We start from the raw sequence: 25261 nt of genomic DNA, 5'->3' as shown, positions 1-25261 counted from the left end.
TGATGCAGTCATGTTTGCGGAGACTTTAGATATCCTTTTGGGGGCCCTCGAGGTGCTGAATGAGGAGTCAACGCCACTGCGATTACGGGTTAGTTGGGTCAAAACTAAGAACCAAGGTTTCAATGACATCTTGGATGCTGCTGTCCTGTCTGTGTCTGTTTGTGGTGAGGATGTTGAGGTCATGGAGAGATTCACTTACCTTGGCAGTGATATGCATGTCTCTGCTGGCTGTGAGTCAGAGGTCAATAGACGCCTGGGTTGGGCCTGGGGAGTCATGGATTCACTGGATCATGGGGTGTGGCACTGCCAGTACCTGTGGGGGAGGCCGAAAGTCTGAGTCTTCAGGTCCTTGGTGCTTCCAGTCTTGCTCTATGGATGCGAGACTTGGACTCTGACCAAGGATCTGATACGGAGACTTAATTCCTTTGATACCAGGTCTCTTCGGAGAATCCTTGGCGATCGCTGGTCAGATTTTGTGTCCAACGAGCGGTATGTAAGAGAAACCCGGATGAGATTTGATACTTGCATAGTCCGTGAGCGTCAGTTGCGGCTGTGTGGACATTTGGCTCGTTTTCCTGACGCTGATCCTGCTCACCAGATTCTCTCAGCGAGGGAGTCTCGTGAGTGGAGGAGGCCAATGGGCCGAACACATGCCTCGTGGTTGCAGCAGGTTGACCGGCATCTCAAGGAGATGGGGATGGGCCAGGCATCTGCCTGGGCGATGGCCAGACGGAGGCCCCTGGAGTACCGGTGGAAAGTGGACGCAGCGACGCGCTGTTCTGGCACATGCTCCCATACCTGACCTAACCTGATGTAACATAAAGTGGATTTCACTCCTGTACTGTTGAATGAGAATGAAGTCATGTTGTTGAAGCAGTATTGTAAACTTGCAGGAAGCGTACCTGTGGAAATTCTGTGTCATGTAAAATGTAACTTCAACAATATTATGCAAAGAATAATGTCTCACTTAAATCACCCACACCACCACACCAAGTCTTCAGCGTCACTCCCTCCCAACGGCAAGGCTTCGAACCCCTCACCCCACCTCTGTCCCCTCTCCTCCTTTCTTCCTATTCTTCAAAGCAAGAGGACAATAATAACATTATGAAGAGGTTTAAATTTAATCAAGAGATAGAACTAAATTCAGAGGTGAAATTAAAAAACAGAAACAATGTTTAATTTCATAATCTCGCGAGATGACAGAATCTCAGGATATCTGACGGAAGCACACCGAGACACACACAAAGGTAATATTGTTGAGAGATTGTATCTCTCCCAAGCTGAGAATAGCCATTTGTTAGCAGAATTACTTTTTAACAATCAAAAGTAAAAGAAAGAGCCAAAGGCATTCATTATAGAGCACTCTTAACAGCTGCAGTTCTTGGCTGTGTTAACAGCCAAAGCATGTAGTCTCTTTCTTTGTGACATGGCTGAGCAACTGGCTTTTATTACCCTTGTAAAAACCTTGAGCCAAGAGAAGCCCGATCGTAAATCAACCTTGAGCCAAGGAAGCTTGGTCAGAAACAAGCCTCGAGCCGAAGGAAACTCGATCGTAAATCAGTGCCATTTGACACAGCACAACAGCTGCGTCCACTTTCCAAGGAGTGTAATAAGGAAAGGAAGGTAAAGGCTCTTAAAAAGTAATCAGTCTTCCTGACTCCCTGGCCGGATGATGATCAAACCAGATGACTTTTAGAGCCCAAAGGGAGGAAATCAGCACCTGGCTTTTACCCCTTGGAGGAAATTGATCTTTGGGAAACAAAGTCTCAATAGAAAGCAGTGATGGGAGCTGGGCCAATCTTGAAACCAGATGGTCCCACAAGGGGCAGGACAAATTGTATATAAGGCAAGCCAGAGTGCCAAGCCAGCAGAGTTAGATTGAGCTGGACTACTGTGGGTATTCTGTCTCTCTTTCTCTCTCCATGTATACATGTTTGGTGTGAATTAAAGCTCTTCTCTACCAAGACCATACGTGTGGACAGCGCTCGATCTCAATCAGCGGTGCAACGTGGTCTCAACATTTGGCGTAGTCGGCAGGATAAGACGGACCAAGGAGGAAAGCGAGACTGCCCTGGTGAGACAAAGGAGGACAGAAGCCGGCCGGCTTAAAGATAAGGTAAGAAGAACTGCCTCTTTTCTCGCACCAGGGCATACAAGTTCGCTGCTCTTTGTGATCTGTCCTTATCTTAAAAGAACAAGGGGGAGAAGGAGCTTTTTTACACATCAAAAGGGGGTACCCCTGGAAGGGTTAAGGGTCCATTGCGAGGTTGAGGGAAACCCAGGAAGGGGCAACCCAAGAACATCTCGGGACAGGGTCCAAATGGGAGATTCCGTTGAGAGATTGAGTGTGCGGGAGGTGTGCCAGGGAGTGTGAGGGTCCGTGGAAAAGTGAAAGATGCCCGACCCAGCCCGAGATCACCCCCAGGCGGGAAACACTGTCCCGACCCAAGAAATACCCTAGGAAGGACCAAGAGAAAATGGGGAATAAGCTTGTGAAACCAAAGTCGGATAAAAATGCACCGCCCACGAATACCGTGGCGGGAATGATGTATGAAAAATATGGCGTTAAGTCATGTACTCAATTGGCAATGTGGTATAAGTGGACAAAACAGGACGCACACCCATTCCCGAGATGGGGTTCCTTAAGAGCAGAAATTATAGATAACTTGTCATGCCGATTAGAACAACGGACAAGTGATAAGTTAGAACCAGAGCCAGACCTTGAAGCTTGCAAATTATGGGAGGAAGAGGTCCTCCAAGTAAGTGAAGTGGCTAGAAATTTGGTAAAGCGGAAACTGTTGGAATTAGAAACACAGGTTAAAGAATTGCCACAACAAGGGATTGAGATTACTCCCGCCCCTGTAACTGCCTCCGAAATGGTGGTACAAGGGCGGGAAGCTCAGGGAAGTAATGCAAGTAATCCATCTGCATATGTTAATAACATACCAAGTTTGTATCCGAACCTGGAAGGTACGGGGTTGATGGCCACAGCCTCTGCCTTCCCGGTTCAAGAGGTAACTCCGGAGGTGTCAGGATTACAGCCCCAGCCAGCTCAGTCAGTGTACCGACCGTTTAAAGAAAGCGAATTAAGATCAATGAAGGAAAGAGTGTTAGATCAGGGAAGAAATGCAGGAGCAATAAAGGAATTAATATCGCAGTGGGTTGAGGCACACCGCTGCACGCATAACGACATTGGGGTGTTATGTCAAGCCGTGTTGTCTCCATATGTGTGGAAGAAAGCTCGGGAAGGTGCTGAGTGGACAGCGAACGAACCAGCAGAATGCACCAACGCAGATCGGCAAAGTAAGTGACGGCGCCTGTATGATGAGACTGAAACAGCGTTGTGACCGCCAGCACTAGATTGCGATAAGATTTATGAAACAAAGCAACGTCAAGGGGAACGGGCATCCGAATTCATGGATAGATTAATACAAACACTCTTACAATATGGGGGTTTTCAAGTTGAGGGAGACATACCGCAGCGAACATTGACAAACTTCGTAATGGAAGGGCTCAGACCTCAAATTAGGAAGCAATTAAAGTATGCACTGTTAGGTTGGCAGGGCAAAGAGGCAAGTCAGATTTGTATAGCGGCTGATCAATGTATGGACCGAGCGGAAGAAAGGGAGAACGCAAAGGCAAAAATTAAAGACGAAGTGTTGCAGATGGTATTGTTAGACAAAGCAGTAGAAAAAAGAAATGATAAGGATTGGAGATAGTGGGAACTGGAGGAAGATGACACAGACTCGGAAGAGGAAGCGGCCAGACAATGGGGACGACTAAGGAGAGTTCTGCAAAGACCCCCACCAGCAGCACAGGACGAACGGCCCAAGAGAGGGAATGGAAGAAACAAAAATTGGACACAAGCGCCACCACAGACCCGCTCAAGAACTGCAGCAGGTACAACCAACAGCGCCGCAAGTATGTTTCCAGTGCGAACAACCAGGACATTGGAAAAGGGATTGCCCCCAAAGACGACAATCGGGGTTCCAGCAGGAAGGAGGATCAAACCAACCGCAGGATGGTAGGTCATATTGACAGACCGCGGGTGGCCTCGTGGTGCAAGGAGCGATGCTGACAATAACACCAACAGAAGAGCCAACCTACATTCTGGATGTCTCAGGTAAGAAACTTTCCTTTTTAGTTGACACGGGAGCAACTCACTCTACTATTGCAGCCAAAGAGCTGCCAGGGGTTGAAAAATCCAATGCTAATGTACAAGTAGTAGGGTTAGGGGACAAGATACAGGCATTAAGTGCAACGACACAATTACCAGTAAGATGTGGACCTTTGCAGGAAAAACACGCTTTCCTTCTCACAACCATTACACCGGTGAATCTGTTAGGCAGGGACTTATTGTGTAAGTTGGGATGTACGATAGCATGCACAAACAAAGGGGGTTTTGTCGATATTCCCCGGGATAAAACGCATTCAGCAATGATGATTTTGATGACACCGCACCCAGTTGTCTATTGGTGAAGGCTGCCAAGACAGCCGATTAGTGATGTTTTGATATGTTTAAATGCAATCTTAGCTGAAAGTAAGGAAATGCAAATGTGGCTAGACAATGCACAAGTAATGACACACACCTATGATGATCCCCCACATTGTACAATCTATTATGATGCGAATGGAAATGATGTTGAATTTGCAGAGAAAATTGCTACGCATCTGGAAACACACAATGATTTGCTGATTTTCCGTTTGTTGATTGGTAAGGAAGGTGTTGCAATGGAGGTTAAGCTCACGGAAACCCAAAGGCAATTGATAAAATACCCGCCGGGAGTGACCTCGCATGTGACAATAACTACGGCAAGGGGGTATCACCCGAAGGATTTGGGTTTTATGGTTCATCGCCTGCAGGGGGCAGCACGACAACAGTGTTGCATTGGCAAGTGCATAAGCTAGCGAATGATGAAGGGTGGATTTGTGATTTTCAGGAACAGATGTTACGAGGATTGGTGGAGGAGGTTAATCTACCACCTAAGCATAAGATGATGATGGAAATGGCAAATGAAACAGGAAACAAAGAAAGTTTGATAGAAAAAGTCCCGCAAGAACTGTGGACCCGAGATGACAATGATGTGGGCCGTATCATTGGGGCAACGCCCCTAGTGGTTAAACTCAAATCTGGAATGCCTTGGCCGAATGTGCGTCAATACCCTCTCCGAAAAGAGGCTGAGGCCGGGATAGCACCAGTAATTGAATTCTTGAAGGAACAAGGTATAATTGTAGAAGTTTCAAGCCCATGTAACACACCTATACTGCCAGTGAAAAAGCCACAGAAGAATAAGTGGAGATTTGTCCAGGATTACGGGAAGTAAATGAGGTGATTCAAAGTATCCACCCCGTGGTACCAAGTGCAGAGGGGTTGATAACGTCTATACCTGCAAGCTCCACCCATTTTACTGTCATTGATTTATGTTCTGCGTTTTTCTCCGTACCCATTGATAAGGAATCGCAGTTTTTGTTTGCCTTCACATACAAGGGCCGTCAATATACATGGACGGTGTTGCCACAGGGGTTCGCTGATAGTCCCACTTTATTTTCACGTGCTTTGCATAAAGATTTGGAAGATATTATCCTCGAGGGTAAATCAGTGCTGCTACAGTATGTGGATGACTTGCTAATTTGCTCCCCAAACAAAGCAGCGTGTGAAACAGATACGCTGCAGTTGCTACAGGCATTGGCAAGGAAAGGCCACAAGGTAAATAAGGACAAGCTGCAATTAGTGCAGGAAAGGGTTAAGTATCTGGGACACCACATTTCACATGGAAAGAGGGAATTGGACAAGGGAAGGAAAACTTCAATTGCAGAAGAGCCCCGCCCTCGCACAAAGAAAGAGATGATGCGATTCCTAGGTATGGCAACCTACTGTAGACAGTGGGTCGTCGATTATGCAATCCTGACTAAGGAACTGTATGTTGTCGTGGGCAAAAACCAGCCCAATGTAATCGAGTGGACTGAGAAGATGGGGGAATGTTTTACCAAACTAAAAACAGCACTCTCGACGGCGCCAGCCTTGGGCCTACCAGACTATGAGAAACCATTTTTTCTTTATTCTCAGGAAATGAAAGGATTTGCGCAGGCTGTGCTGACACAATCCCACGGCGACCGCCAGCGACCAATTGCATATTTCAGCCGAAGGCTGGACCCAGTCGAATGCGGCCTACCCCTTTGTTTGCAAGCAGTGGCCGCAGCCAGCTACGCAGTTAAGCGCACGGCAGAGATCGTAATGGGCCACCTTCTTACTCTCAAGGTACCTCACTGCGTTGCGGCTTTATTAACCCAAAAGCAAACAGAACATTTAACCAACACGCGCCTGATGCAGTCTGAGACGACTCTCCAACACCAGCCGAACCTGCAGGTTGAGAGATGCAATGTTCTTACTCCTGCTTCTTTGCTGCCAACGGAAGAAGACGGCGATCCTCACGATTGCACAGAGGAAATACAAGAAGAATCCACCGTGCGCCTGGATCTAAAGGATCAACCCTTCGAACACCCGGACCTCACCTTGTTTGTCGATGGTTCGGCCTATCGAGGCCAAGACGGCTCGGGGCATGCAGGATACGCCGTGTGCACCGACAGTGAAGTTATTGAAGCGATACGCCTGCCTTCACATTTTTCTGCCCAGCAGGCGGAGTTGTGTGCCCTTATAAGGGCATGTGAATTATCTGCCGATATCTCGGTAAATATATACACTGACTCTAATTATGCTTTTGGTGTAGTACATGACAAAGGTGCGATATGGAAAATGCGAGGGTTTCTCACCTCTGCTGGAACACCCATAAAAAATGGTGAGTTAGTTTCTGAGCTGTTAAAAAGTATTTCGGCGCCAGCGGAAGTTGCGGTTATCAAATGCCGCGCACACCAGAAACTGACTACGGATATAGACAAAGGAAATGACAAGGCGGATAAAGCTGCAAAGGAGGCGGCTGGCCTGCCTATCCCATCGGTAATGCCAGCGCGACTACCAACGGAACAAATTAAGCTGCATCAGTATAGCTTGTCAGATATTATTGCAATTCAAACTGCAGCATCGCTAAATGATCGAAACAAATGGCAAGTTGCAGGAGGAACAGTGGATGAAGACGGACTATGGTCAAACAAAGGGAAGGTCATAGCGCCTACTGAAATCCTACCATGGCTTGCACGCATGGCCCATCTGAATGGACATGTGTGCAAGAGGGGCACTGTGAGACAGGTACAAGAATCCTGGTATGCACCAGGGATTGGGAAAATAGCAGAAGGGGTTTGTAAAAGCTGCCAGGTATGTCAACAGCATAACCAACAGAAAGAGGGAAAAACAGGGGAACTGGGAGCTCACCCAGCCCCTTGGGGGCCGTTCGTGTACCTACAAATATATTTCATAAAAATGCCTCCATCATGCGGGTTCAGCAATGTTTTGGTAGTGGTAGACATGTTCACCAAGTGGGTAGAGGCATACCCATGTGCAAAGGCTGATGCCGCTACCGTGGTAAAGCACCTGCTAAAAAACTTTTTCTGCCGATTTGGCATCCCTTATAAGGTGTCCCACGATCAGGGGGGACACTTCACGGGGGAAGTGACACAGGCAGCATGTAAAGCACTGGGAATTAAACAAGAATTTCATTGTGTTTACCACCCACAGTCAGCAGGTGCTGTAGAACGGCAGAACGGAATCTTAAAGAACAAATTGGCAAAAATAATAACGGAAACGGGGTTAAAATGGCCAGATGCATTACCCTTGGCACTAATGAGCATGCGATCTACAGTAAACCGGAAAACAGGATTATCCCCTCATGAAATACTCATGGGAAGGCCGATGCGGCTGCCCGTGACTGCCCCCACAAACATGGATAAGCTGCATATTACAATGATGGCCGAGAACTTGCTGACATTTTGTAAACAGCTCTGCAGGATCGCAAGGGCGATACACACAAGAGTAAAAGAGGCCCTACCCGAACCAGTGGACGAGCCGTACCACGCCTTCCAGCCAGGAGACTACGTACTGATAAAACACTTCACAAGGAAAACAGCCTTGGAACCTCGGTGGAAAGGACCATTTCAGGTACTGCTGACTACTCCGACTGCAGTAAAGTGCGAAGGTAAGACAGCTTGGATACACGCCACACATTGTAAGCTTGCAATACCAGCAGAGACAGGGACAACATGAACAACACCTATCTTAACATGACTGCGATTCTTTGTGCACTAGTTTGCATATGGGTAATTCGCAATGCCGACTGTAAACGTGATGATGAAGAAATCACTAATAATGTGAGAACTACAATAATGGGAAAAGGGGGTAAGGGATTAGATCAGGGAGACTTAAGGGGTGGTAAAAGAAAGAGACGAGGAATAACCCTACATAAAGAATTGACCGACCATCCACTGAACACCTACTTGGCACTATCCCTACAGTACGCTAGGACAATGAACAAAAGGGAATGTTGGGTATGCTCCCACCTCCCACACTCCTCAAAACACGGATTACCCTTGTATGCAGTTCCACTCCAGGGGGAGGACATGTGTGGGTACTTAGTCCGTAGGCAAGATAGGCCAATTTTAACTAAAGTAGAGAAGACACCAGCACCAGTGAAAGAAAGAATAGCGGAAATAAGGAGTAACTGGGAAGAGGGGGGATACAATTGTACGAGCTTTGAGCATAGGCATTACCCTAAGTACAGAACTATTGAACGGAGAGTCGTGATACAGGGCCCGGTGAGAGCAATAAAAATAACAAACCTTGACGGATTGAAGAAGGGGGAAGGATTAGAAAAGTACCCTCCACATTTTCAACTCATGCACAAACAAATTGGACTAATTTGCCTCGTTAGAAGATAGGGCAGCGGACCCTACTTAGGAGAATCAACATGCCAACATTATGCTAGACATGGTAATGAGGCGGTCACCATTGAAGGATGAATAAATGGGACAACCATACCTGTAAATATAGAAGAAAATAACCTCGTCGAACCACAGGCACCCCTGAATGGTACATATTTTGTGTGTGGATATAAGGCGTACTCATGGCTACCGGTGGGATGGACAGGGTCGTGCTATTTGGGATTTGTACTACCCCGGATTCGGATCACTGACCAATCGCCATTTATGCCACAGGCCAGATCGAAAAGAGCCTTTTCAGAAGTTGAGAGGTTTTTTATGATTGCATTTCCCTTTTATGGAGCTGGCAAAAGTGCAAGGGAAATTATTAATTTGGCAGCATCATTGGAGAAACTGGCAAACACCACCAGCGAAGGATTCCACAAAACAAGTGCCGAGCTGGTAGCTATACGGACAACCGTTATGCAAAACCGTATTGCCCTGGATATGCTGCTGGCAGAAAAGGGAGGGACTTGTTCGGTCATCGGGGCAGAGTGCTGCACATACATCCCAGATAATTCAGAAGAAATCGACAATTTGGCCAACAAAATAAAGGCCGAAGGTGCAAAATATCATAATTTTAACAAGGGATGGTCAATGGGATCTTGGTTGATGGGAATATTTGGCAGTTGGGGAGCTTGGATAATCCATTGGTTGTTTTTTTTTTTTTTTTTTTTTTTTTTTGTATACCTTGGTCGAGGCTCGTATGAGAGCAAACACACAACTCACAGCAAGGAGGCATGAGACAAGAGGGGCGGGAGTGGAAGGGACAAAACAGTGGGGAACAGACACATTAGGTGAACTGTGGAAGGGAGAGGGATGGGGATGGGATGGGGAACATGGCGAAGAGAAGATGGACATTTCAGGGACTTTCAGGAAGGAAAGCAGGAGAAATGAAGGAAGTGGGCTTGGGTGGATTATCGGGGGTAGAAAAGATCGAGGATTTGGATGGGGGAAGATAAGAGGTGGTGGTGAACAGCTGTTTTGAAAGCCTGGAGGGAAGAATGGGAAAGAATAGAGTGAGGAAGTTTATTCCAAAGGCGGGAAAAAAGAGGAATGAAAGAGTGAAGATGAGCAGTGATTCGTGATTTTGCTAGTTTTACCAGAAGGGGGTTGTTGGCGGACCTTGAGCGCCCTGTGGAAATGTGGTGGGGACAAATCGCAGAGAGAGTAGGGGGGGCAAGGCTGGAGAGGAGTCGGTAGAAGACAGAAAGACCACCGACCAACCTGCGGTGATTGAGTGAGAGGCCCAAAGACTCAGCTTCATTGCGGGAGATGCCGATGATCTTAAATGCCCTGGTTTCGACAGCGTGAAGCCGAGAAAGGTGGGAGGCAGGAGCACCAGCCCAGAGGGGAGAACAGTACTCCATCAGGCTACGGACAAAAATCTTTGTTCATCGGGCTCATGATCTTCATAGCCGTGATCGTTGTCATCACTTGTATTAAAGGTCTAATCAGGGAGTGCGTGAGACGATGTTCCTCCACAGCAAAGAAGACAACAAAAACGAAGACGACCTGGGAAGGCCTGCTGTGATTGCCGTGGTCGAGCCGCTGCCAGCACCTCCACCGTCTTTACCCTCCCCTATAATTCACTTCTCTTTCTTTCCCCAACCCATAGAACCTGAAATATACTGTGAACTTAATGGGACTGTTGACCCACTGCTCAATCTCACATTGGATGAGTGCCTCGAATTGCTTGCGCCAATGGAGGACATGGGAAGAAATACTATATAACCACTGCCGTGTTGGCAAATACTCTGGAATTTTGTACTTTCTTATTTTACTCTGGAATTTTGTACTTTTTTATTTTACTCTGGAACTTCGTATTCTGGCTTGCAGTTAACCAAACATGTTCGTAAAGAACAATAGTAAGCCAAAATATTCTTACTTGTTCGTAACGAATCCATGTTAGTTAAATATATACATATATATCCTTTTGTGCATAAAGTAACTTTGTGAGATCCACTTTTGGAAGGAAACTTTGCTTCCTCAGGACCTATGCCGAAGTCATAATTGTTGAAACGTATCCACTGTTCTACAGAGGGGTGGGATGTTGGTGGGCCGGTTAGGGGGGTAGAGAGGGGGCTTTTCTATAAGGCTAGAAGGTGCAGGAAGAGCCTCCGTGACGTCATGGGCCACTTGGAGCTGACCATAAGAGTGGACCACCTGTAGAAAAGAATCCTGCCTGCCGTCCTACCGGTCTATGGATGCTCCATCTCTCAAATGTATTATGTAACTGTTTGTTTCTTTTGCACAAATGTTCCAAAGTAACAAGAGGAGCGATTGTTGAGAGATTGTATCTCTCCCAAGCTGAGAATAGCCATTTGTTAGCAGAATTACTTTTTAACAATCAAAAGTAAAAGAAAGAGTCAAAGGCATTCATTATAGAGCACTCTTAACAGCTGCAGTTCTTGGCTGTGTTAACAGCCAAAGCATGTAGTCTCTTTCTTTGTGACACGGCTGAGCAACTGGCTTTTATTACCCTTGTAAAAACCTTGAGCCAAGAGAAGCCCGATCGTAAATCAACCTTGAGCCAAGGAAGCTTGGTCAGAAACAAGCCTCGAGCCGAAGGAAACTCGATCGTAAATCAGTGCCATTTGACACAGCACAACAGCTGCGTCCACTTTCCAAGGAGTGGAATAAGGAAAGGAAGGTAAAGGCTCTTAAAAAGTAATCCGTCTTCCTGACTCCCTGGCCGGATGATGACCAAACCAGATGGCTTTTAGAGCCCAAAGGGAGGAAATCAGCACCTGGCTTTTACCCCTTGGAGGAAATTGATCTTTGAGAAACAAAGTCTCAATAGAAAGCAGTGATGGGAGCTGGGCCAATCTTGAAACCAGATGGTCCCACAAGGGGCAGGACAAATTGTATATAAGGCAAGCCAGAGTGCCAAGCTAGCAGAGTTAGATTGAGCTGGACTACTGTGAGTATTCTGTGTCTCTCTATATCTCTCCATGTATACATGTTTGGTGTGAATTAAAGCTCTTCTCGACCAAGACCATACGTGTGGACAGCGCTCGATCTCAATCAGCGGTGCAACGTGGTCTCAACAATATTATCACATAGATGAGGTTAATTTGATGATCGTTCAAGGTTTCTGTGAACTTTATATCGGAAAACATGTAAAAATGAAAAACAAGATTGTATTCAGACAATACTTCCCCCACAGAATCTTGAGGACTTGATGTGTCATCATTTATGGTGGCAAATTTGTAATTAACAAAAATTAAATTAAAATCAAATGGAAGACCAAATAAAATAGGTACTGCATTGGAGTCATCAGAAGGAACCTGAACAAGCAAAAAGCAAAGATGAAATCGTCAGGAGGAACTTGAATAGGATTTGGGATTTAACTGCAACGGCTCCACCATCAAACCCATCCAGGTACAGCCAAGTGAACCTTTTTCAGAAAAAAAACAAAGAACCAAGATTCAAGAAATTAAATGTCTGGCTGCCAGACCATGCGTCCAATCAGGTTGAAATTTAAAACATGTTTTCCACATCGTGATGAGATCATAATTTTGAAGTTTCACATCGATTGATGCAGCAGTTCAAGAGAGAGACTTCATTATATATTTTCCTTCAATCAAATATGGCTGCCAAATCAAGTGATGCATGAACATGATGATATCCCCAAAGATTGGGGAACAGGTTTTTTTTTTTTTTTTGTATACCTTGGTCGAGGCTCGTATGAGAGCTAACACACAACTCACAGCAAGGAGGCATGAGACAAGAGGGGCGGGAGTGGAAGGGACAAAACAGTGGGGAACAGACATTAGGTGAACTGTGGAAGGGAGAGGGATGGGGATGGGACGGGGAACATGGCGAAGAGAAGATGGACATTACAGGGACTTTCAGGAAGGAAAGCAGGGGAATTGAAGGAAGTGGGCTTGGGTGGATTATCGGGGTACAAAAGATCGAGGATTTGGATGGGGGAAGATAAGAGGTGGTGGTGAACAGCTGTTTTGAAAGCCTGGAGGGAAGAATGGGTTTATTTTAAGAAGAATGGTTTAAGAATGGGAGTGAGGAAGTTTATTCCAAAGGCGGGAAAAAGAGGAATGAAAGAGTGAAGATGAGCAGTGATTCGTGATTTTGGTAGTTTTACCAGAAGGGGGTTGTTGGCAGACCTTGAGCGCCCTGTGGAAATGTGGTGGGGACAAATCGCAGAGAGAGCAGGGGGCAAGGCTGGAGAGGAGTCGGTAGAAGACAGAAAGACCACCGACCAACCTGCGGTGATTGAGTGAGAGGCCCAAAGACTCAGCTTCATTGCGGGAGATGCCGAGGATCTTAAATGCCCTGGTTTCGACAGCGTGAAGCCGAGAAAGGTGGGAGGCAGGAGCACCAGCCCAGAGGGGAGAGCAGTACTCCATCAGGCTACGGACAAAAGCTTTGTAAGTGGTCAGGAGCTCAAGAGGGCCGAGGAAGGACTTTGCACGACGGAGGATTCCCAGTCGGCGACTGGCTTTTGAGGCGAGGTTGGAAATGTGACTTTCCCAGGAAAGGTCATGGCAGATAGTGAGACCCAGAAGCTTGAAAGAAAAGACTTCTTCCAGAGGATTGTTGAGAAAGTGGATGGGGGGGTTTTCTAAATGGTCCTTTCGAAGAGACATCGTGAGAGTGTGAGATTTGTCTGGATTGAAAGACATGTTCCACGTGTTGGACCAGTTTGTGATTTTATCCAGATCTGCAGTGAGCGAAGAAGCTGCTGCTTGCCGGTCTGAGGGATGACAGATGGTACGGCAGAGGGTGGAGTCGTCGGCAAAGAGAAATAGAGGATTTTCCAGAGTCTGAGAGATCATTGATGAAAACCAGAAAAAGAACAAGGCCCAGAACGCTACCTTGAGGAACTCCAGCCTGCACAGGAAGAGGGGATGAAAGAACTCCATTTAGGGCCACAAGTTGACTGCGACAGGAGAGGAAGTCTGCGAGCGATGAGTGGAGATGGCCTTGAATACCATGGGAAGAGAGTTTGGTGAGTAGTGCAGGCTGTGTCAAAAGCACGTGATATGTCCAGGGATACGGCTCGGATTTCCTGTCTGGCATTGAGGACCTCCATCCATTGATGGGAGAGCAGAAGCAGCATATCCAGGGTAGAGTGACCTTGTCTGAAACCAAATTGATGATTGGAAATCAAGCCATTGGAGAAGAGGAAGGATTTCATATCTGAAGCGATGATGGATTCCATAACCTTGCTGATGATTGGGAGAAGGCCGATTGGTCTGTAGTTACAGGGATCTGTTTTTGCACCTTTTTTATGCAGGGCAGTGATGTTAGCAGATTTCCAAGCAGATGGCAGATGACCTTGGGCAAATGAGAGGGTGAATAGAACAGAGAGAGGGTGAGCAAGAGCAGAAGAGCAGGCTTTGAGGACACGTGGGCTGATGCCATCTGGACCGGTTGCAGAATCTGACTCGAGGTTTGAAAGCAAGCTCTTCACCTTGTCAGGAGAAAAGGATACAGAGTCCAGGGACAGTTGGGTCCGACTGGGTAAAGTGGGTAGAGATAGTGATGGGTTTAGGACACAAGATTTAGCTGCAAACACCGAGTTCAGACATTCAGCTTTATCACGTGTGGAATCAGCAGTGCGGCCATTTAAGGTAAGGGAGGGGATCGAGGGGGAACATACACCAGAAACAGATTTGATTAAACGCCACCAGGATTTTGAGGAGGGAGAGAGGTTTGAGAATTCAGACTTGAGATGAGAAAGATGTTGTTTTCTGGCTCTCCTGAGGGTAGATACACACTTGTTCCGAGCTTTGTGGAAAGAACTGTGATTGCCCTCAGTTGGGTTTGCTTTCCATGAGGCAAAGGCAAGTTGTTTCAGGACAACTGCCTCGCCACAAGCTTCAGTAAACCAAGGGCGGGAGGAAGGGTAAGAGAACTGAACACGAGAGGGGATAAATCTGTGCATGAGGGAGAGCAAGTTTCTTTGAAAGAATTCCCAGGATGAGTTGATGTTTGAGAAAGTAGTGATAGGAGACAAGTCTGTAAGTTTGATGGCTGCTCGGAGACCCTGCCAGTCGGCTTGAGTGAAATGCCAGACTCGACGGCGGTGAGGTGGTTCTCTGATAACAGCCAGAGAGATGTCCACTTTAACAAGGACGTGGTCAGAAGAACCAATTGGAGCGAAGGAAGAGCAGCAGATATTGTCAGGGAAATTTGTCAAAATCAGATCCAGAAGAGATGGAGTACCATTGGTTAAGATCCGATTCAGGAAATTGACCGATTGAGTCAGTCCCAATGAGTCGCAGAAAGCTTTTGCTGAGGTGCCATGGCAGGTGAGAGAGTTACCCACACCTAGCCAACTGGCGTGATGACAATTGAAGTCACCACATAAGAGGAAGAGAGAGTTTGGATGAGAATATAGAAGATGGTCCATGTTTTCGGATAATGAGGTGTAGATGGAGTCATCACTGTTCGGTGGACGGTACAGTACACATATAAACATGAGGTGGGAGTGGAGGGGAAGCCGAAGCCAGAGGTATTCCTGGGGGTGTGGGGGAGTGAGAGCAGTGCATGGAGAGTGAGGAATAGAGTCTTTGATGAAGAGAGCAACACCTCCACCAGGACGAGGCTCAGGTCTGTCATACCGTAAGAGGGAGTAACCAGGGAGAGATACTTGGGAGTCAGACACGTCTTGGGAGAGGAAAGTTTCTGTTAGGCAGATAATGTCTGGTTTGTCAGTGGCAACCTGTATGGAAAGATCTGAAAGGTTGGAGCGAAGGCCCCGGATATTTGAGGTCCACACTTTTAATGAAGAGGTAGGGGAGGAGGCTTTGGGTGCAGGAGGTGGAGGGGGAGGGGGAGGGTAGGACAAGGGAAGAGGGCGGGAGGGAAGGAGGGTTGCTGAAAGAGTGTGGGGTATTGCAGAATATGGAGGGGAGGGGCCGAATGAGGAGGAGAAAAGGCTCTGTGGTGCTGGGGGAGAGGGGGGACAAGAGACAAGGAAGAAGGCAGTTGAGGATTTGAGGAGGTGGAGTGAAGAGATGGAGGTGAGAGGGCAGTGGACGGAGGCAGGTTGGTGGATGAGAGGGGGGCAACTTAGAGAAGGAAGAGCGAGGGGATGAAAGGTGGGACAAAGGTGAGGGGGGAATTTTTGAGAGAGGTGAGAGGAAGGCTTGGAGGGAGAAGAGTGGGATGGTTGCTTTGAGAGTGAGAGTGAGGGGTGAGGGGGGTGAGTTGGCACTGAAGTTGGAAAAAAAGAATGGTTGATGGAAAGCGAGCATCCATGGCAAACTGTGGTTTTTAAAAGTTTTAGGTCAGAGATGCAGTTTGTGTGAAGTTTCCCAGACTGACACAGCTGTTCTGGGGAAGACGACTTTAAATGTTTGATGGTAAATCAAATGTAGTGGCCAAACCATGTGACCTATGACATCATAGGTGGAGAACTTTTTGTTCCTAATGGACAAGAGGTCATACCTGTAAAGTTTCTCTTTGATCTGTTAAGCCGTTTGAAATATATGAAAGGCTTTATATTTTAAAAAAATGGCTGCCGAACCACGTGACCGATGACGTCAGAATTATCATTATAACATTGACATGAGAAGTTGCACCTTGGGTGAAAATTTCGTCTCAATCTGACAAGCGATTACACAGAAAATGGAATTAAAAATGCAGACACGCACAGACAGGACGAATCAATTAACCCCGTTTTTCACTTTGTTAGCGCAGGCTCATGAAACTTCAATATTATTGGCCAACCTGAGAAAAGTATGAAATAACCACTGCTGGTCAAAGCATTCTGGGTAAAACCGAGATGGCAATCAAGATAAGCACATGTCCTGTGGAACGGAGGTGTCTCCATCATTAGTTTCCCTCCATCGTTGGTTTATTTTCCTTCCAAAGAATAAGATAAAAGCAATTAAAATCCACAGAACACGATCTGCACAATTTAGTCAGTCAGGCAAGTCTTCCATGAAGTTGTGTTTATCAGTGATCAGAGAGTTTAAAATGGAGAATAAACTTTAAATTCAAGATTGAGGCCCTTGGAAGAGCGAGGGGGATCGGCCAACAAGCGGACAGTGGTGACACACACAGTTAGACAACAAGTAAAGGAATGAATGAACATAAAAATTACCCCCGTGCGAGAGTGACGGTCATCTCCGCGAGAAAATATATAGCCTCCTGAAGGTAGGGCAGTTTTTGCAAACTTTGAAGTCACGTGACACGAAAACGAAAGCGAATATCGAAAATCCGGCCCGAACAAATTTCGATATTGTCTGATAGATTTAGATGGTACAATCAAATTCAAGATCGCTTAAGAAATGTAGGCGGAGATAGATTTTGAAAATCGTCATTTTCGCATTTTTTGCCAACTTTGAAGTCACGTGACACGAAAACCAAAGCGAATATCGAAAATCCGGCCTGATCAAAATTTAGATATTGTCCCATAGATTCATATGCTGCAATCAAATTCAAGATCGCTTAAGAAATGGCGGAGGAGATAGAATTTGAAAATCGTCATTTTCACAACTTCAAAGGCCTCGCGACCTTGACCTTGACCTTCGGTGACCTTGAAAGTCATACCATCGTGTATGTCTCATCGACCTCTATCAGGATCACTAATGACCAGATCTCCCACTTCAACTTCATTGTGGAAGGACGGATGGACGGATCGTCACCTCTCCTCTCAACAGCAATATTGTTCGGTCATGCTCCAAGAGATGACCTAAAAAGAGGAGAGAGAAGACTGGAGGAAAAGCTAACGTGCAAGAAAAACGGTTGTGTTCGGGAAGGTTAATGGGGACAGAAAAGATCATGGGTGAAAGGAAGGGGGATGACATGAAATCATAATAGAAGAAAGCAATGAACCTCTTCCGGAAGGTAATTCTACAGACGGGAGAAAAGAGGAACTAAAGAGTGGAAGTGCGAAGTGAGCCTGAATTTTAGTGGGGCAACTTCGCTAAATATAGCATAACAATTATGCATTTTGTGAGGAAAGCACCAAATTTGGCAGACTCGTAGCCAATCATATTATGAATAGATTTGGATATTGGGCCATCTCAAATTCAGCCGCTGATAGCTGTGGCAGCCATTTTCCACTGCCATCAAAAATTTGAGATGGTCCAATATCCAAATCTGTTCACAATATTGTTGCGAATTCGCGCCCGCCGGCGCGCGAACGGCCACGTGACTCTAATCGCGGCACGTCGCCCACCGGACGGACAATTCTGTCGTGACCCTCTCGGACTAACGCCGGGAGCTAGTCACGGGTGGGTCTTTCGGCCTCACCACGATCGTGCCAATCGGCCACCCGCGTGGGATAGGGTTGTTCGCCAAACTCGACCTACCTCAGTACCCACGCGGCTGGTAGACCGGGCGATCGCACCTCGCCGCAGGTCGACTCCGGACACGGGCCGCTTAAGCGATCCGTTCTGTGCTATCGGGATAACCGAGCGGTGTTATCGTCGGCCTCGACGGTTCCGATTAATTATCGGGCGTATTAAGCCCACTACCAACCCTTTACGTGAAGCAAGATAGAGATTCAAACGAAGGAAAGGACGCAGCGAAACGGGGAACAATTCAACATGCAAGCACTTTATTTACACGACACACAGAGAGCACACATATAGCAATTAAAACAATTATGCACAAAAAGCAAATGTAACAAAAGAAACAATGACGCAGAGATACTACCGAATAAGACCGACACACGGCAACACTTAACAGTTTTACTTCACAGACGGCGCCGACACACATTTACTCAAAAGCAAAAGAAAAGGCCACCCTCAAAGACAAGGGGGCAGACGGGGCCTGTGGGCCAATATTTGCGCGGGACCTGAAAGAGCGGTCAGGTCCGCGAGACCGGGTGGGTCCAACCCGCGTCTTTGTGATGAGCCACAAATGTGGCAGCGCAGCGGTGCCCCGACTTCGTGCTCCTTCGCGGGTTTCGTTGGCACTGCTTGGAGTGGGGTGGGAACGGGGCCCCCTTTTCGCACTATCTCAGCGCGGGGGAAAAAGGGGGGGGGGAATTGTTGATGCTCTGGGGAAAGAGTATAGCTGGCTTGCTTGGGTCCCGTGACGAGCGATTCCACTGCGACCTCGTCGCCGACCGCCGTCTTCCTTGCCTCAGACCCGAGCTCCTCGGACTCTTCCCCTAATTCGCCTCAGCCGACTGCCGAAAACCACCGGGACGCCCTCGCCTCCCGACTCCACTCCGCTCTTCCAAACTGACTCTCTGCAACAACTGTTCTTTCTCTCTGCCCCAAAACTCTTCGCTTTTCTGCCACTCTCCGCTCTTCCAAACTGACTCTGCCTTTCTGCCACTCTCCGCTGTTCCAAAACTGACTCTGCCCAGATTCACCTTGCGCTCGACGCTTTATAGGCCGACAGGAGAACCCATATGCATATTTCCGGATCAGAACGAGCTCGGGGGTGGAGCCACGCTCGCCCATTGGATGGAGAAAAAGGGGCGTGAATCTCCCCTGATCCTAGAATTTGCATATCTCGATTCCACACAGACGTGCCTGGAGGCGGGGCCAAACCGCCCCGCGCTTGCTGATTGGACGGATCAGAAGTGGGCGTGTAGCATTCCTGATCCGAATTCTCCTCGGAAAGGCCGCATTTTGCACTCGTGGCTCGGCGCGTATCTTGTACGAGCCCAGGATAGCCCGACGCTCGGTGCTCACAGGTGGTGCGGGAATGGCCGCAGAAGGAGAGAGGTGAAGGTGGTGGAGCATTTATGGTGGTGGTTTATGGCCATGGTGCCGTTCGGAATGGCGGTGATGCGATGTTTGCGGGAGCGAGTTGTGAAGGTAAAGATCGTGGCTGTTGGCGTTGTTGTTGTTGTGTGATGGTTGGAGCGTGGTTGGTTCAAAATAAAGATAGAACAGAAAAAACGGCTATCTCAAAGCGTCGCAGCCCGAATGAATCACATTTATTCCCTCTAAACAACGGGTTTGGGGCGAACGACACAGGTACTTACAGAGATATCTCACCTACGGAACCTGAATGGTGGTTTGTTAATTTCCACAACTGCAACAATATGATAGGCAACTAGTGTGCCAAATTTGGTGCTTTCCTCACAAAATGCACAATTGTTATGCTACGTTGCCCCACTATTTTGGGAGTTTCAGTTGGAAAAACACGTAAATCATGGAGGAGCTGGGGAGGGTCGGAGGGTCGAGAGAACACAATCAGCTAAACCAGAGGAGAGACGCAAAAAAAAATAGATGAAGGCCACCCGATCAGTCAACGATACAAGAGCACCAGAACAATGGAGAAAAATGAAATAAAAACCTTGAAGGTTCTTTGACTTTTGTGAGTGCGCCATCCCTGGAATGTTATGAGCTTTCCTCAAATCAGAGTATTGTCAGATTCCGTAAGGAGGGATGACACAGAAAGAAGAATGTCTGCCCCATCAAATGTACACAAAATGATGAACTCTGAAAAGCTACAAGAGAGTGAAATCAAAAGCCTTTCAAAGCCAAACCTTATATTTTCGAGTGTTTTCAGAACCAACAAGACTGATCCAGGACATCACTAAAATACCAAATTGTACTTGTTCTTTCTTCAGACAGACAATCACAATGATTCGAATGTAAGGAAGTGACATTGTCTCGAGGGTATTGTACATACAAACCAAAACAAAAAAAATTACCCCCGTGTGGGGGTGACGGTCATCTCTATCATACCACAAGTTCTCAATGTTCAGTTATGACCGAAGACTACTGCGCATCTCGACTGCGCAGTTTGGTTAAAGATGACTCGGCATTTTGGCGCGCACGCACGGAATTATATTTTGAAAATAAATGCCGACGTTGACATTTCGGGTTTTGAAACTTTTGGAGCCTTCGGTGGAAAATGTATAAATATACAAGGTCAGCTGCTATGCAATGACACCATTCACTAACTTTTACCTTGCCCAGTAGTGATATGAATATGTAGCCTCCTGAAGGTAGGGCAGTTTTTGCAAACTTTGAAGTCACGTGACGTGAAAACGAAAGCGAAATTCGAAAATCCGTCCCGACCAAATTTAGATATTGTCCCATAGATTCATATGCCACAAGCAAATTCAAGATCGCTTGAGAAATGGCGGAGGAGATAAAATTTGAAAATCGTCATTTTCGCAACTTCAAAGGCCTCGGTGACCTTGACCTTGAAAGTCATACCATCGTGTACGTCTCATCGACCTCTATCAGGATCACTAATGACCAGATCTCCCGCTTCAGCTTCATTGTGAACGGACAGACGGACGGACATCGACACCCAAATTATGAGGTCATGCTCGAGGAGATGACCAAATAAAAACAAAAACAAAATATACCATCAGAGATGGGGAATCCCCGCCATTGAATGTAAAAGGTCATACATATTCCAGATAATGAGGGAGGTGAATTGGAAACAAGACACCATTTGGTCATCATCTCGATAAAGTTCCCCAGGGGTGAGGAACGTAACAACCAAAAATAATTGAAATCAGATAAGCGGTTTTCCATTTATGACAAAAAACATTTTTTTCAAGATGGCCGCCCCAGTCGGCCATCTTGGAACCGGCCACGCCCAAAATCAATAGGGTTCTTCCTTTTCAGGTGGTGCATGTCTGACCCAAATTTAAATCGAAATGGCGAACAGTTTACGAGTTATCGCACTCACAGCTATAAATGTTGACGCCCGGACGGACGGACGGACAGCCGGACGGACGACACGGGTGACAATAATATCCCCCTTCCGCCACGCGGTGTAAGATAAAACCCAAAACAACCAGAAAGCACCACAAGCCGTTTCTCGACATTTCCGCATGGGCAGACTGCGAAACTCTGTCGGAATATTCTCTGCTGTAATCTGTCGTAAAGTTTGCTGTGGATTGCAAGGTAAATATGTGTAATTTATGAAATAAAAGTCAGAAATAAACAGAACTGTGAAGCCAAATACACATGCAGCTGTTGAGATATGGTCCTTAAGCCATCAGGATGAGCCATCCTCCCCTCCTCTCTCCCATATCAGGATGATGAGAACCTGACAGCATGAGAGACATCGACTGAGATAAGCACACTCCACAAAAACAAATCCAAACAAAAAACTTTTCACAGCAAAAATAAATTCAACCACCGCAATACAAGCAAGGATGTATGTTCATGTCAAATACACCACAGAATGATACACATGTGCACAAACATGAGTGAGGACTTGACACTTTTAAAAAACCAGATTACATCACAAGAAGAAGCTCAAAACCTCGTCAGTGAACCACCGATCACCCACAATGTCCGAGCTCAAGAGATAAGCCTGCTCCATGTTTACCCGTGTTTCGGGTACGCTAAACATTACCTCAACGTGTTTCGACTTATGAGTAACTTTCAAGTAACGTGTGTTGACGTGTGTCAACGATCGCATAACATGCCTACAACTTATGGCCAGCGTATGCGGAAAGTGTGAGTCATACGTGGAAAAATTTTGAGCATACTTAAAATCTGTCGACGTGCTCGGCGTACCACGACGTATGCCAGCGTGCTCTTAACGTATACAAAACTTACCCATAACGTATTTGACGTGTGCCAGCGTATTCGGCAAATTTTTCATACGTCGGCAAACGCTGGCTAAAACGTCAAGGTGTGACAGGGCCTTGACACTTCGATGTCTGGTGCGGTTATGATTTGAATCGTCGAGCGGCAGCCTTTTAATAGGCTACGCCATGTGATCGTCGGCGATACGCTGCAGCGCGCTATGCATACGTTAGACTGTCGTTGGGCATACGTTGTGAACGCTGACAACATGCTAAGCATTCGTTGGTATGTTATCGAAACGTTCTGTGTACGTTACGATACGTTATGTATACGTCTAACTCGTTATGAATACGCCAAAAACTTAAAAAAAACATCAATAGTTCAGTGGACACCAGCGTTTTATAAACATTTTGATACGTTGCCAAACGCTGGCTAAAACGTCAAGGTGTGACAGCCCCTTTAGAAGATTTCTTCACACACGAAAAAAATCAGGATCATCGGTTTGGCTGGGGGGCGGGGGCCCAAGGTCAAAGGGCACCCCAAACTATAACTTTTTGAATTACTGTTTCGGAGTGATTTTACTTCACATGATTCGAAAGATCTCGCTTTTACGAGCATTTTGATACCAAGATCATCCAAATCAGACCATTACAACCTGTGATATGGCCACTGGAAGATTGTGGGTCAACTGGGGCACCCAAATTTGGGGGGGGCGAAAATGGGCCCCTATGGGCCCCCAGGTCTGAAAATTGACACATAATGTTTTACCGTGGATACAAACACTTGCACAAAAAAAAGAGTGAAATCTGAGACGATGAGTCAAAATTTCGCTGAAAAATGTGTACACCTGACATGGAACGCCCCAGCAGTTCAAACATTACATTCCTGTTCTCCTCATTCACAGTTCTTATTGCAAATAATTTAGAATAATAATCCTGCAGTTCGTGCTTCATATCACTCTGGGAGGACAACAACGAACCGTCGAAGAGATTTCATGATTAACATAAAATCTGTCTCGGCGAGCCATCGTTAGAACATTTCTTTACACACAAACCCGGGTACACTGATAGATGTTATGGTTTTGTACCCGTCACACATCCACCAGTTTAAACTTTTAACTCGCTGTGCCAAACGTCTTGTGCTGGGTGGATGAAGCTCACAAGTGTTTCTACCAAGTTGTGGGTTGAGGGTGAAGTTGTGGTCATCCCCAGACACAACATGGTCAAATCAATGGTGATTACAAACTCTGTTAACTTGTACAGAAAGGCACCTCTTTCAGAGTTAGCACTGGGACAGTACACATTAGTCAGGCAAATCTTTTGGTTACCACTGACAAATTGCACACACAGTAAGTAACTTTTACAAATTTCCTTACAAGTTTTCTCCGAAAACTGGAGTCCAGGATGTTACACTATTGCCACACCAGCCTTGGCCTCAACAAGCACACCAGATAAGAGAGAGAGAGAGAGACAGAGAGACAGAGAGACAGAGAGACAGAGAGACAGAGAGACAGAGAGAGACAGAGAGAGACAGAGAGAGACAGAGAGAGAGACAGAGAGAGAGACAGAGAGAGAGAGAGACAGAGAGAGACAGAGAGAGAGACAGAGAGAGACAGAGAGAGAGACAGAGAGACAGGGAGAGAGACAGAGAGAGAGAGAGAGAGAGAGACAGAGAGACAGAGAGAGAGAGACAGAGAGAGAGAGAGACAGAGAGAGACAGAGAGAGAGAGAGAGAGAGACAGAGAGAGAGAGAGACAGAGAGAGAGAGAGAGAGAGACAGACAGACAGAGAGAGAGAGAGAGAGAGAGAGAGAGAGAGAGAGAGAGAGAGAGAGAGAGAGAGACACAGAGAGAGAGAGAGAGAGAGAGAGAGAGAGAGAGAGAGAGAGAGAGAGAGAGAGAGAGACACACAGAGAGAGAGAGACAGAGAGAGAGAGACAGAGACAGAGACAGAGAGTGAGAGAGAGACAGAGACAGAGAGACAGAGAGAGAGAGAGAGAGACAGAGAGAGAGAGACAGAGAGAGAGAGAGAGACAGAGAGAGAGAGAGAGACAGAGAGAGACAGAGACAGAGACAGAGACAGAGACAGAGACAGAGACAGAGACAGAGACACAACCTTTGTACATTCTACTCCACTCATCCTCAGAAGACTGATTTTCATGCGTCTCCTGTAACATGAACACATCAATTTTTTCATTTCGAAAGAGCTGAAACACCTGGAGACGACGCACACACCTGTGGCCTCCATTGATGTTCGGGATGTTACTTTCATCTCCATCCTGTTAGTTATCCTTGAACCTCTTTACCAGCCCGAGTAACACGTTTCCTTAACCTTTGGAATTGGTGATCTGACATGTTAACCTGATAAGGTTCATGAATCATAGTCCTTGTAGTTTGGATGAAATCGTGTAGATTCGGGAAGGAATGTTTCATGTTTACCTGTGTTTACCTGAACGGATCGTCCTGGAATGTAATTACATTTCCGTGACACACCAAGGTTGTGTCGTTTCCCCCTTCATCCTCTTGAGAACATCAAACACTAAAAAACACACTTCACCAGGTTCTGTCCCGCTCGGACTCGGCAAGTGGAGAAAACGAAGCTTCCACAGAGGAACAAAACTCCGGGACCACCAAGGGGATTCCCACGTGGGACGGACCTTGGAGGTCACGTGATCCTCACACCATCTGAACCTTATTCTGATCGTTAACATCAAATGTATCAACGTTTGTCCGTTCTTGACCTTTTTCCTGGAATCAGTCACAGACATCTCCATGTCGTCCGCACTGGACGGGACAGGGGATGGAGGAGGGAAGGATCTTCCTCTTCATCATACCTCTTCTTCTTCTTCCTCTTCCTTCCGCCGGCACAACATCTTTATTCCACTTGAACTGATCCACTCTCACAATTACATTCAGGATTTCTTCCTACAATCCTCCATTCCCGAATCTTACC

General features: G+C 46.6%; 1 long non-coding RNA gene across 1 annotated transcript in view; it reads right to left on the bottom strand.

Moving 5' to 3' along the window:
- LOC147007371 (uncharacterized) overlaps positions 1 to 25261 on the bottom strand; it is a 29495-nt gene extending 4234 nt beyond the window's left edge. Inside the window, exon 1 of the long non-coding RNA XR_015054226.1 lies at positions 24748 to 25261. This is a non-coding gene — a long non-coding RNA (uncharacterized LOC147007371). The remainder of the gene's footprint in view (positions 1 to 24747) is intronic.

The sequence above is a fragment of the Eptatretus burgeri genome, unplaced genomic scaffold (assembly GCF_056783735.1).
Source record: "Eptatretus burgeri isolate ZD-2024b unplaced genomic scaffold, Ebu_testis_v1 Ebu_testis_scaffold_244, whole genome shotgun sequence".
NCBI classification, from domain to species: domain Eukaryota; kingdom Metazoa; phylum Chordata; class Myxini; order Myxiniformes; family Myxinidae; genus Eptatretus; species Eptatretus burgeri.
The sequence above is the reverse complement of the archived record's forward strand: the minus strand, read 5'-3'. Positions and strand labels throughout refer to the sequence as shown.